Raw genomic sequence first — 12,270 nt, 5'->3', positions numbered from 1 at the left:
AAGCTTTAGAAGCAAGGTTTTAAAGAACTGCAAGGAGTAAGGCCTTAAAGAATAAAGATAGAGAAAAGAAGCAATGAGGGTTGGGCATCTCTACCTGCGCACCCAACACACCTGATCCCACTTTCTGTCTGTCTGACATCCTGTGTCTTTTCTGAATCTCCAGTCACCTCCAGTTAGCCCCAGTTAGGTTTAATAATAAGCAGGAGAGAAAGAGAAAGCTCACTCTAACAAGGGAGGGAGTGAGAAAACAGCACCCCCTCCAGGAGTTATTTACATATATCATAAACTAGTGAGCTCTCCATGATGTGACAAAATACCTGAGAATGCAACCTTAATGGAGAAAGTTTTTTTATGGCTCACCATTTTAAAGTTTTCATTCCATGCTTGCTTAACTCTGTTGCTGTGTGTCCTCCCCAAAGCCTGGGCATCACATGGTGGTGCAAAGATGCTCACTTCATGGCAGTTGGCAATGAGAGAGAGTAAGGACAGGTCTTAGAACAAGGTTTGCCCCCTTCAACTAAGCCCCACCTCCTCAGGGTCCATGCCTTCCAAGAACCCATCAAATTATGAGCACATGAATGAATTAATTCATTGATGACATCAGAATTCTCAGGACTCTATTACTTTCCAAGCCCCACATCTGAACACTTCTGTACTGGGGATCATACCTTCAACACATGTGTCTCAGTGGGGCATTCCAGACCCAAGCTAGAAAGGTCAAGTCCACAAATGTATTCCAAAGACTCTTGTTCACAAAGGATCAACTACAACATAACTTCAGAGATATAATATTTGCCAAAGTATGGATGATCCCTTTGCATTAGATTTCTGCCTGCCACAGCCATTTGTATTGGCCTGTAGGACATATTCCAGTTCATAATTTGTTTTGTTTTTTGGGGGGTGGGGGAGGTCCCCCAATAGATTCAACCAGTTGTACACAATCAGAGTTTTGCTTGCATTCATTTAGCTTTTGCATCTCCCTAACAATACACTTAATGCCATCATTGTGTGCTAGATGAGTAGGCATCAGAGGACATGGGGTTGATCTTGCTGCTGCTAGCTAGGAACTTTTGGGTCAAACATCTTTGCTTGTTGGAGGAGAAGCACAGCTCCCATTATGGCTACTAATATCCTCCAAGTAGTGTATGTGTGTGTGTGTGTATTTCAGATAAGACACTCCAGAGAAGACCATATAGAAGGTTTAAATCAGCTAAGCTGCCCAGCCCCTCTTCTAAGTGACCTAGAATAAATTTTGCACATTCTTACAAGAGATACAAACATAGTTTCCCATAAAGCATCCAGTATGAGCTCCTAGCACTAATTCTTGTGGCTTCCTCATCATTGTAAGCTGTCTAGTGTTTATCTCTCTGTCACACCTAGGGTATTTTAGTACAGTGCTAGAGAATTTTGGCTGACGGTCTTGTGGATACATGACAGAGACTTCAGTCTGCATGATGTGTGTGATCTATACTCACCACTGTGCTGAAAGTACTAGTTTCCTGGATGGAATTAATATTCCCCCACCCAATGGTTCACTATTAATAGAAAATTTTCTGTAGTTCTGTTGTGTTCAGGAAATTGTATTCACTATTAAAGTGCATTATTCTCCCTTGGTCTTCAAATGCCCATGGGCAAAGCCTATACTTTCCTGTGTAGTAAGGGACATGGACAACATTTGTGCTAATTGTTCACATAACCTAACCCGAAGCCCAGACCCCAGTCTAATTATAGACAGGCACCTCCAACCCTATCTCAGCTGAGGAGAGATGTAAGTGATACAGACACCCACAGAGCTCTTCCCAGTGTCCTCCAGTGGTCATGACAATCCCAAGCATTATCTTGTCTGACTTCCTTCTGATTTTCCTTCAATTCAGGCAGCAGCCTCAAGTGTCAGGAAATACCAGCTATAGAACATGCACAAGAAGAGGAAATTAGAGTGAGAAGGTAGAGGAAAGCCAGGAACCACACAATGGACACAGGATGCACGATGTTCACACAAAAGCTGCATGCTTCTTTCACTAATTGTTAAGAATAATACATCACACAGATTCACCTTACAATAGAACCTCTGTACACCCGCTGCTCTGTACACATAGACACACATGTGTGGTGGAAACTCAACACACTTGACAAAGAGAATTCACTAGCGTTCTGGGGCTTCCACAAAGTATCACAGAATGGGTAACTTGACTAAGAGGAATTCATTTTCTCACAGTTCTGGAGGCTGGAAGTACAAGGTCAATGTTGGGATTACTCTGAAGAGTCTCTGCTTGGCTTCAGTTGGCTCACTTCTCCCTCTCTTCACATGGTCTTCCCCTTTTCAAGTCTCAGTCCTAATCTTTTTCTATATCATTGTGTATTAGGACCCATCCTAATGACCTCATTTTACCTTCATCACCTCTTTAAACATCCTATATATATATGTTGTGGATATTTACTATTCTTCTCTACTATATCTAAAAAGACAAAATACTTACCCCTCAATTTATTTTTTGCATGCTACACTGTAACTTCAGGATTAACGTGAAGATGTTGGGCTCTGTGTATTTTCTCTCTTTTATCTTCTCACTTATATTAACACTATTTTGCTATTCAAAGTTGTTGGGAAATTTTGCTGTTTTAGCCAGCTCTAGCTCGAATGTAACATCCTGTAATTCTTAGACTCTTTTAAAACCAAAGGGAGAAAAACTCTGGAAAGGCACCCATTTTAAACATCTAAGCATCAGGAAAGTCTACATAAGACCTATAGTCCTGTGTGGACAGGTAATCTTGATTTGTTTCATTTTGTCATAAATATGGTTTAGGTTTTAAAAAAATGTGATAGAAAGGAATCAGTAAGTAGGAGAGGAAAGATATAAAGAAGGTTATATTATTTAAGGAAACTATTTTTCGATAAGAAAGGATTTTACATGCAAATGAAGTTTTGTGAAAAAGCAAATGATTGTTCCAAAATGGAAAAAGAGGACTGATGGAGTGAGTCAAGTGGTAGAACACCAGCCTAGCAAGTATGAAACCCTGAGTTCAAACTCTAGTAGCACCAAAAAAAAAAAAGAAAGAAAGGAAAACAGTAAGGGCAAAACTAGAAGGTTAAAAGAATGCCTCAGAAGGATTGTGTTATTGTTTATAATGAGACATATCTGACAAAACTCAATATTGTCTTGACAAATTTAAAAAACACTCTCTAAAAGTTTTGCTTAAACCCCAATAAACCTGGGACACACAAAAAGTACAAAATCAATCTCCTATCTGAGACTACCCACCCTCCTCTAGAAGAGTGTATCTTACTTTGCTTAAACTTTGCTATGACTCACTGTGATTCACCTCTTGCTTAAATCTTCTCTTTTAGAATCATAAGAACAAAGGACTCCAAACAAAACTCCCGCTAACACCTCTTGTGTTCTGTCTTCTTTTTACAAATCTCTGTCAACACTGATAAATGACACCCCAGCACACCATGTCTTCTCTTTTCACTGACTGAGAACAAACTCACATTTCCAATACTTATGACAGGGAAAACAAATGTCTAAGAACAGATGGGTCTTAGATCTTAATGGAAGCTATACATCCCAAGTTCTTCTAATCAACACTAGTGTGGGGAAAGTGGCACAATGGGTCTTCGGTGAGGCAATGCTACCTTAGAGGGAGGTGGATGAACATGGGCTCCTCTCGTGATCCCTCTCTGTGGCTGAAGATAACTCCCATGGGAATAAGCAGTTCTATGAGTGCATATGAGATGGGAAGGCTGATTTGGACAATGGGAGCCCTATGGATGAATCCTAGAAGCAAAGAGTTAAGAAAGGTGCTCTGATTAGCCTGAGGCCACTAGAGGATCAGGGCTTCTGCAGGTGGAAAAGAAATGGAGAAAGAGCCAGGTGGAACCTCAACTACCTTATCAGCTTAAAGTTTGGGAGGCTTATCCACATACAGTTTTGAAGCCCCAAATCCTGACTTCCATTGGGAAAGGACAACTAGCCTCCCATGGGCTCCCTTTCTAGAGTCTTATGTGAGGTGGTTATTGGCTGATGACCTTATGTTTCCTTCAGTTCTCCCATTGCATTGTATCAGATCTACCTTTTTAAGCTTCTGTCCTGTGCCTGACTCTGCTTAGATGACATGGGACACTCCTAGGAGACAACATACAAGCAGTTGCTTTGCCTTGGTCCTGCCTCTGTGTTCAACCCCAGCTGGGACCCCAACCCACCTCCTTTTCCTGTCACTTTACTGCTAAATAAAGCACAATGTTTCTGGAATATGCAGTGTACACAGAAAATGAACAGGGGGTACTATGGGAAATTCAAAAGGAAAATGAATTAGGGGACATATTAAACGTATGCGACCACACTCAGTGAGTGTGTGTCAATCATCTTTACTTAGTACAGTAAAATACCTGAGACATCCAACTTATAAAGAGCAAAGGTTAATTTTGGCTCACATTTGCAGAGGTTTGATTCCATGCTTCTGTGGCCCAGTGGCTTTTGGTCTTGTGTCCAGCCAGAACATCATGTCAGACAGCAGGTGAGAAAGCAAAGCTGCTCACTGCATTGACAGTAGGTGAAAAGGAAAGGAAGAGGAGGGTCTGAGATCCCATTAGTCACTTCGAGGGTCTATCCCCCATGAACAGGAGACTTCCTACCTGGATCAGTCATCCACTAGTTTATCTATGTTTGTTGCAAAGAATCTATCACATTTTTGATGCTGCCTTTGCACATGTAGCATGTGCAAATCTGTTGAGATTACACTATGGACAGTTTAGACCAGGAAAGTGAATAAGACACATAAGAGAAGACTGTTTGAGATTGATTTAGTGTAATTTATTAATGAAAGAGTTGCTTTGTATAAATAGACCTGGCAATACCATGGGGACAGAAGACATGGTATTCTGTTAAAGGCACTCTAAATAGATAAAACATAAACCAGCTTGACTGTATTTGTCACATTCATACTTTATATGGTAGTTGATGGAGAAGGATGCACATAAATTAATTTGGTTGGTGATTATTAAGTGTTGGAAGAATACAAAACCTCCAGAAATGTGAGATTCTTGAGGGCTGGTAATATGCTCAGGTCACGTGTGTGTCCTATAAGCCAGAGAGGATACACATAAAGAGGAAGGTACCTATACCAGTTACCTGTGACACCTGCCCAGAGGCCAGGTGATTGCTTAACAGCAGCACTGCCTCTTGCAACAGCACTTCTGCTGGCAACAGCACTTCTGCTGGCAGCAGCCCTTCCCACAGCCACATCCACAGCCACAGGAGCCACCACCACAGGAGCCACCACCACAGGAGCCACCACCACAGGGGCGACAGCCACACGGGCAACAGCAAGTTGTGGGGTAAAGGCGGATCACAGGGGCACAGCATGCACAACAGCCACGGCAGCAGCCACAGCAGCCACCACAGCTGCCACCACCACTGCAGCCACCACAGCCACCATTGCAGCCACCGCAGCCACCACCACCACCACCACCACCACCACAGCCACAGCAACCCATGGTGTCAGAAGAGAGGATCAGGTATGGTGAGGACAGAGGACTCAGGAGAGGAGGAGAAGTCTGATGCCTTCCTCTGCTGGGAAGCCCTTATATACCATTTTGGCAAAAGAGAAAAGGAGTGACCCGGGACACATGACTAGTGGTCACTTCCTTGTGGACGCTATTGCAGTATACACAACATGATTACTAGGACTCTCCCTTGTTTACATCCTATAGATTTCATTTGACCCAACACTTTTGCTAATATTAACTTTTCCTTTATGAAGTCATTTTACAAGGAAGCCAGGAGATGCTAATATTTAGGAGGGAATCTTCGCTTTCACAGCAATGCAGTTGAACTCTTCCAGGTTTGAATTAAGTGGACTCAGGAGTGCTGCCAGCTCTCTCCCATTTCTCCTCTGTGGTCTTCTCTGCACACATCCAACTGAAATCACTCAGCTTTAAATGAGGCATCCAAAAGAAACATATCATTGTTTCAAAAATGTGCACATAATTCATGTCCTTGTCCCTTACACATCATTTAACAGGACAATTTCTTCTTGCCATCTTGGTAAAATTGTTCTTCAGGAATGTGAGCAAGAGCAAATATTGAAGTCCCTAGGGCCAAGTGGCACTGTTTATTACTGACTGTGTTGTCTTTGACCAGAGAGCTTTTGCAAGGTCTCAGGTGTGGCTTAAGCAGAGTGGGTATAGAGTAGAGCTAGCTATGTACAGATGGCCTTGAAACTGTTAAAGAGGCTGAACCAACAGAATTTGGTGAGAGAATAGATACAGAAGTGAGGGAAAGGGAAGATTCAAAGATGACTTTTTCATGGATTGACAACTTCCAGACAAAGAGCAGTAGAAAACACTTTGTTTGGTAGTGATCTGGATTGGTGACCAGATAGGGAAAATTATGACCTATGTCTGTGGCATGTAACTTTGGAGGTGCCTCTGAGACTTCAAAAAAGGAGGATGGATTCTAGACTTGACTGTGGATGGATAGGGTGTGGAGGAAAGGCTAATCTGGAGACACACATTTGAGGAACTAACTAGGGAATGTCCATGTGGAAATTAAGTCCATGGTTGTGAATGTGCCCAGTCAGCAAAGGAGTATAGCATGAGGAAGAGACTGGGGGAGACTGGGGGCGGGGAGGGGGAGAGAGGAGAATGAGAGAGAGAGAGAATAGAGAGGAGAGGGAGATGCATGTCATATCCTGGAGAGGGGCTGGGAGGGGGGATTATGGCCAGGAAGGAAGTTGGCCAATTAATAATGATTTGTACAATAAGTAGACAAAGTGAGCATTTTTGACAAAATGGTATGTTCAAATTGGAGACCCTTGATCTCCTTTGTCTTTGAGAGTTTATGCTAAAACTGGGTGATTTCAACTGGATGTGTGCAGAGAAGACCACTGAGGAGAAATGGGAGAGCAGGCAGCACTCCTGAGCTACTTAATTCAAACCTGAAATAGTCAACTGCATTGCTGTGAACCTGGAGATTCCCTCCTAGATGGCTTCATAAAGGAAAAGGATTTGCAAAAGTATTGGTCAAATGATGTCTGCAGGATGTCAGCAAGGGACAGCCCTAGTAGTGTGGCTGTGTATACTGCAATAGCAGCCACAAGGAAGTGACCACTAGTCATGTGTCCTGGGTTACTCCCTTTCCCTTTTCCTAGGATGGTATATAAGGGCTCTCCAGTGGAGAGAAGCCTCAGACCTCCCCTCCTCTCCTGAGTCCTCTGTCCTCACCTCACTTGAGTCCTGTCTACTGACACCATGGGTTGCTGTGGCTGTGGTGGTGGTGGTGGTGGCTGCAATGGTGGTTGTGGTGGCTGTGGTGGTGGTGGCTGTGGTGGTGGTGGCTGTTGCAGCGGTTGTGCTGGCTGCTGCCGTCGCTGCTGTGCATGCTGCTCCCCTGTGATCCGCGTTCGCGTCCCGACCTGCTGTTGTCCCTGTAGTGGTGGCTCCTGTGGTGGTGGCTCCTGTGGCTGTTGCCCCTGTGGTGGTGGCTCCTGTGGCTGTGGCTGTGGGAAGGGCTGCTGCCAGCAGAAGTGCTGCTGCCAGAGGAAGTGCTGCTGTCAGAAGCAGTGCTGCTGCTAGGTGGCTGCTGTCTCTGCTCCTGGGTGGAAGAGGTGTGAACTTGCCCTCAATCTCCACACTAACCATGCTTGTCTTCTGGCTTTCCTGGGATGAAACTGCTTGGCCTGTATTTTCTCCTGCATCCTGGGTTCCTGTCTTTCTACTTGGGTTTTTTCACTCTTCCAATCTCAGGTGTTTTCCGTCCAATTGCAAACAACGAAAACCGGGCCCAACAGTCAGCTTCTAAAGAGTCCACATCACTGAGCTCTATGTAATCGGACAGGGTCTCTGACTTTTTGATGCATGTCAGTATTTCTTTCCATTCTCATGGTTTTCTCTCAGCACCTTTCCTGTCTCTGTTCTGTTTTTCATCAGTAACTTTTAAGTTTCCTAAATAAATGCAAATTAATCACTGAAAATTTCTCTTTGCCTTTCTTTAGTGTGACCATATCCTAACTCTTGAAAAATGTCATCCTTGCAAAGCTTTTGGTGGGCAGCAATGGGGCCAGTGCAGGCCAGCCACTCTGACACTGAGCCTGCTGCCTCTGCTGTCTTGGCACTCCAGGCACAATGCACGGGCAGTACATGAATCTCTAAGCAGCTGGATGGATCTTCAGGCATGAGTTTTGTTACTGATAAGATGAACCTTAGTCAGCTTTCCATACTATGACAAAATATCTGAGAAAGTAAACTTAAAGGGGGAAAGTATTTTTATGACTCACAGTTGTAGAAGTTTCAGTCCATGTTCACTGGCCCTATCAGTTTGTGTTTGAGTTGAGGAAAAACATCATGGTGGGGATAAAGAAGAGAGAGAGAGAGCGAGATTGAGAGAGAGAGAGAGAGAGAAGCTCCTCAGGACTCATTCCCTTCAACTATGTCCCAGCTCCTAAATTTCCATCACTTTCCAAGAACCTGTGGAAGTATGAACACCTTAATGGGTTAATTCATTAATGAGGCCAAAACCCTCATGATCCAATCACTTTCCAAGTTCCCACCTCTGAAGATTTCTGACCTAACCTTCAACACATGGGACTCTGGGGTCATTAGTGTTCCAAGATATAATAATCAATACCCACAATGCATTGAAAATCCCATTCTATGCGCAAACAAACTATTCAAACATGTTTTTGGAAACACACTGATTGCCAAGACATGGATAGCCCATTTGCTTTACATTTCATCTTCTGGGGCCATTTACTTCTGGGGCTTGAGGGAGATTATAATCAAGGCCCTGTGGGAGGGGGTGGAGATATTAACAAGTATCCAAAAAGTGTGGAAATAGTTGTTCAGCAGCTCCACTTTTGATTGGACTGAAAAGGTGCAGGTTAACAACAAATAAGCTTCATATTGTCTCTAAAGGAAATTAAATTGTTTTTATCTTGAATATTGTCACTATATTTTTGCCTGTATTTTGTGAGTGAATAGATGAAATAGCACTTTCATTTTTAAAAAAGTATTCTGTTTCTCTTTTCTTTCATGAAAAAAGGACAGAAAGGTCTGTACACTAATGTGCTACCCCTAGAAAAATAACAGTTGTTAATGAATTGGCAAAAGGATGAGTGTCAGGGACATTTCAAAGAGACAAGAAGTAATGGAAAGCAGAGCTGAGAAAAGTCAGGGACTGAAGAAACCAGGGCTCAGTGCAGCCCAAGATAACTCAGAGATCCCAGACTGTCATTTAATCCTAACAATAATGGCTTCCCATGTAATGAGTGTACGGGTGTCTATAATTACCCAAAGTACTAAACTAGACTCCTACATAAATACCATCTAATAGGACCTTTGCTTTCATTGATTTTTTAAAGCAAAGATATAAAAAAATAACATCAGAAAATAACCAGAGCTCATTCAAAGTATCTCTGCATTCAGATTTGTCTACATATGGGCAGACAGCTTGATTTGTACAGGGACATACAAAAATCCCAACTTCCAATCAGACAACCCATAAAACCCAGGTTGTTGGATAACACCAAGCATCCAAATGTGGAGCTCATTAGTTAGTAGCATAAATTCCTATATAAATCATGGCTCAAATGCATAAGCATGCCAGCTAAAAATAACCAGGTGTTGCTGTCCTAAATACATAGGAGATGCTATTTGGGGCATCTATCAGTTAACTTCCTGCTTATAGTTCTATTGCAAAAGATAATATCTCAGCAAAATAAAACTCAACCAACAAGCATCTGTTGAACCCTTGTTATATGGAAGGCTATATTGGTGATACAAAGAAATGTGCATCTAAATTAGTTCAAACTAATAAGAGAGATGGGAAGAAATAATTGGGAAAAGGAAGAAAAAATTTTCATTTATAGTCCAATAAAAAAAGAGTTGTCTCAAAGTAGTGACTGGTGATGTACCATGTAGAATATTTAGACTTACAAGAAGTGACAAATTACTTCCAATTACATAGTAAAGAAATAAAGACTTAATGAAAAGGGCAGAGCTTGGGCTGGTTCTTTGGTAGAAAGCTGAACTTGACTGATCAAGTCAAGGAAGGATGAGCAAAGGGTCCAGAATGCAGTCTGGGACCATCCTGCATGAATTCATCTTTCACTTTCAGAAAAATGGGATCTGATCTTTCTATACCTTAATTCTCTGATGAAAAAAAATAATACCTACATCATAGGATTATTGTGAAATATACGTATGATAATACATCTAAAACACTTAGAACAGAGCTTGGGACATCCATAAATGTTAGCTATTATTAGTATTTTCAGGTAGGCTACAAATTGTAAGGGAAAATAGAAAATATATTCATGAAACAGAAGGGCAAGTAATTTGTCTTCAGTTTACAGTTTATTGAAGGACGTTAGTAGATGCTCAAAAATTGACACATGGTTATGAACTTAGACTATGGAAACTTTGATGTGTCTTTTGCAAGTGAATTATATAGCATTATAAAAACTGACAATTCAGGAAGATGTATCTGGCAGCAGCTTGTGGGGTAGATTAAAGACGAAAACCCAGAGAGAGGCCAGTTGGATGGCTATAAGTAGGGGATTTTTATCACCATTCACAATTCTTGAGCACGAGTGGTCTTACTCAAATTTCTGTTCATAATACATTGCATTGGTGAATACAATAAGGATAATTCTCTAAAGCAGCTATAGTTAACAGGAGAAATACATGACAAACATGTTCCTTGTTATTCTCAGCTGCCAGAATAACCAAACCATGATGACACCTCTTTGCAGTGTTAGCACTGGGCTTGGGTGGGATTAGGGGGGAGATGGACAAAAGTGGCTGACACAGGGTTTATGCCCTTGTGCTTTGGTCATCCTATAGGTTAAGGGGAAGCTAAATAGATGTTCTTACTGCAACATCAAAGAATTTAAAGGTTTTATGTGAGGAAGCAATGGCTCATGAGAGCGAGTAGTTGCAAGACCCCCTATCCAGAGGAAGATGAGATCTGAGCCTTAACCTGAGGAATGAAAGAGGCCATTCCCTGTGAGAGCTCAGGTGCCCGACATGGTCCTGCCAAAGTCTCCCAGGACATAGGCGCACAAAGAATGTGCCTCCTGATTGCCAAGAGAGCCAAATCTATATTACATGTTATTCCTTCAAAATCCCTAAACCTTTACTGGTGCAGCATTTTTGAGCTTTTATAATGTTCCGTGCATAATTCTACGTATTTTACATATAATATTTGAGTTCATTCTGGAAATAATCTTACAAAGAATATACTACTAATATTCCCACTTTCCAGATAAAGAAAAAGTAAGATACTGGAACAGTCATTACTCAAGATCACAAATAAATTGAAGAGTGGGGAAGCAAGCCTATGTAGCCTGACCTTGGACCAAGCCCTCTTAACCACTGTGCAGCACAGCATTTATTATCTTCAATGTTTAGAACAGGGTCAAAAACCTAAGGCCCACTTTTGACCTACCAGTTGTTTTTATAAATAATACTTTATTGGAACAAAGCCCCACTTGAGTGTTGGATGGCAGTTTCAAGTTAGATGGCTGTCCTGAGAAGTTACAACAAATCACACAATCAGCAAAGGTGAAATTATTTGTAACTTGTCCTTTACAGAAATTATTTGAGAGGTCTAGATCATTCAAAACATTTGCTCCAAAAGGTATTTTCCTTTGTCATATGAAAGGAGAGAAGGTTTGCACTCACACCCCTTGACAAGAATGGAAGCGATCTCAGCCTGACAACACAAATAGCATTAATGCTTTGTCACCTGATTCAGACACAGCATTGCCCATCTTCTTTTTTCTGGTGTGTTATTGCATCATGGAGGGGCTATAGATAACAATAATGTACTGTGTATTTCAAACAGCTAGAAGAAAGGATTTTGAAAGTGCTCACCATATAGAAATGATAAATGTTTGTGGAGATAAATAGGTATAATCTGATTTAAACATTACACAATTTACGTATGTAACAAAACAAATATGGTTCTCCATTAATAATATGTAGTCTTGCTGCTTTTTATGTATCAGTTAAAAACAAATTTAAAGGGAAAAAAATTTAAAGAGGATTTTTTTTTTTTGAGTGCACACAAATTGCTTTGACCTGATCTACTGTGGTGAGTTGCAGTGCAGTTTGAGATTGGCATTTTTCTTTTGTCTCCCACCTCATATAAGTTATAGGATTGTGTCAGTTAGGTTCTTGTCACTGTGACAAAACACCTGAGATAAACAAGTTAAAGGAAGAGGATTTATTTTGTCTCATCAGAATTTCAGTTCATGGTCATTATGGTAGAG

General features: G+C 41.5%; 1 non-coding gene across 1 annotated transcript; it reads left to right on the top strand.

Annotated features, from left to right (window-relative positions):
• Window positions 1-11,646: 11,646 nt before the first annotated feature.
• LOC141422997 (U6atac minor spliceosomal RNA) lies at window positions 11,647-11,774 on the top strand. Its single transcript, XR_012447676.1, has one exon. It is a non-coding gene; the product is annotated as a U6atac minor spliceosomal RNA (small nuclear RNA).
• The last annotated feature ends 496 nt before the right edge of the window (window positions 11,775-12,270 follow it).

Source organism: Castor canadensis, chromosome 4 (genome assembly GCF_047511655.1).
Source record: "Castor canadensis chromosome 4, mCasCan1.hap1v2, whole genome shotgun sequence".
In the NCBI taxonomy this organism is placed as follows: Eukaryota; Metazoa; Chordata; class Mammalia; order Rodentia; family Castoridae; genus Castor; species Castor canadensis.
This window is presented reverse-complemented; position numbering and strand designations above follow the sequence as displayed.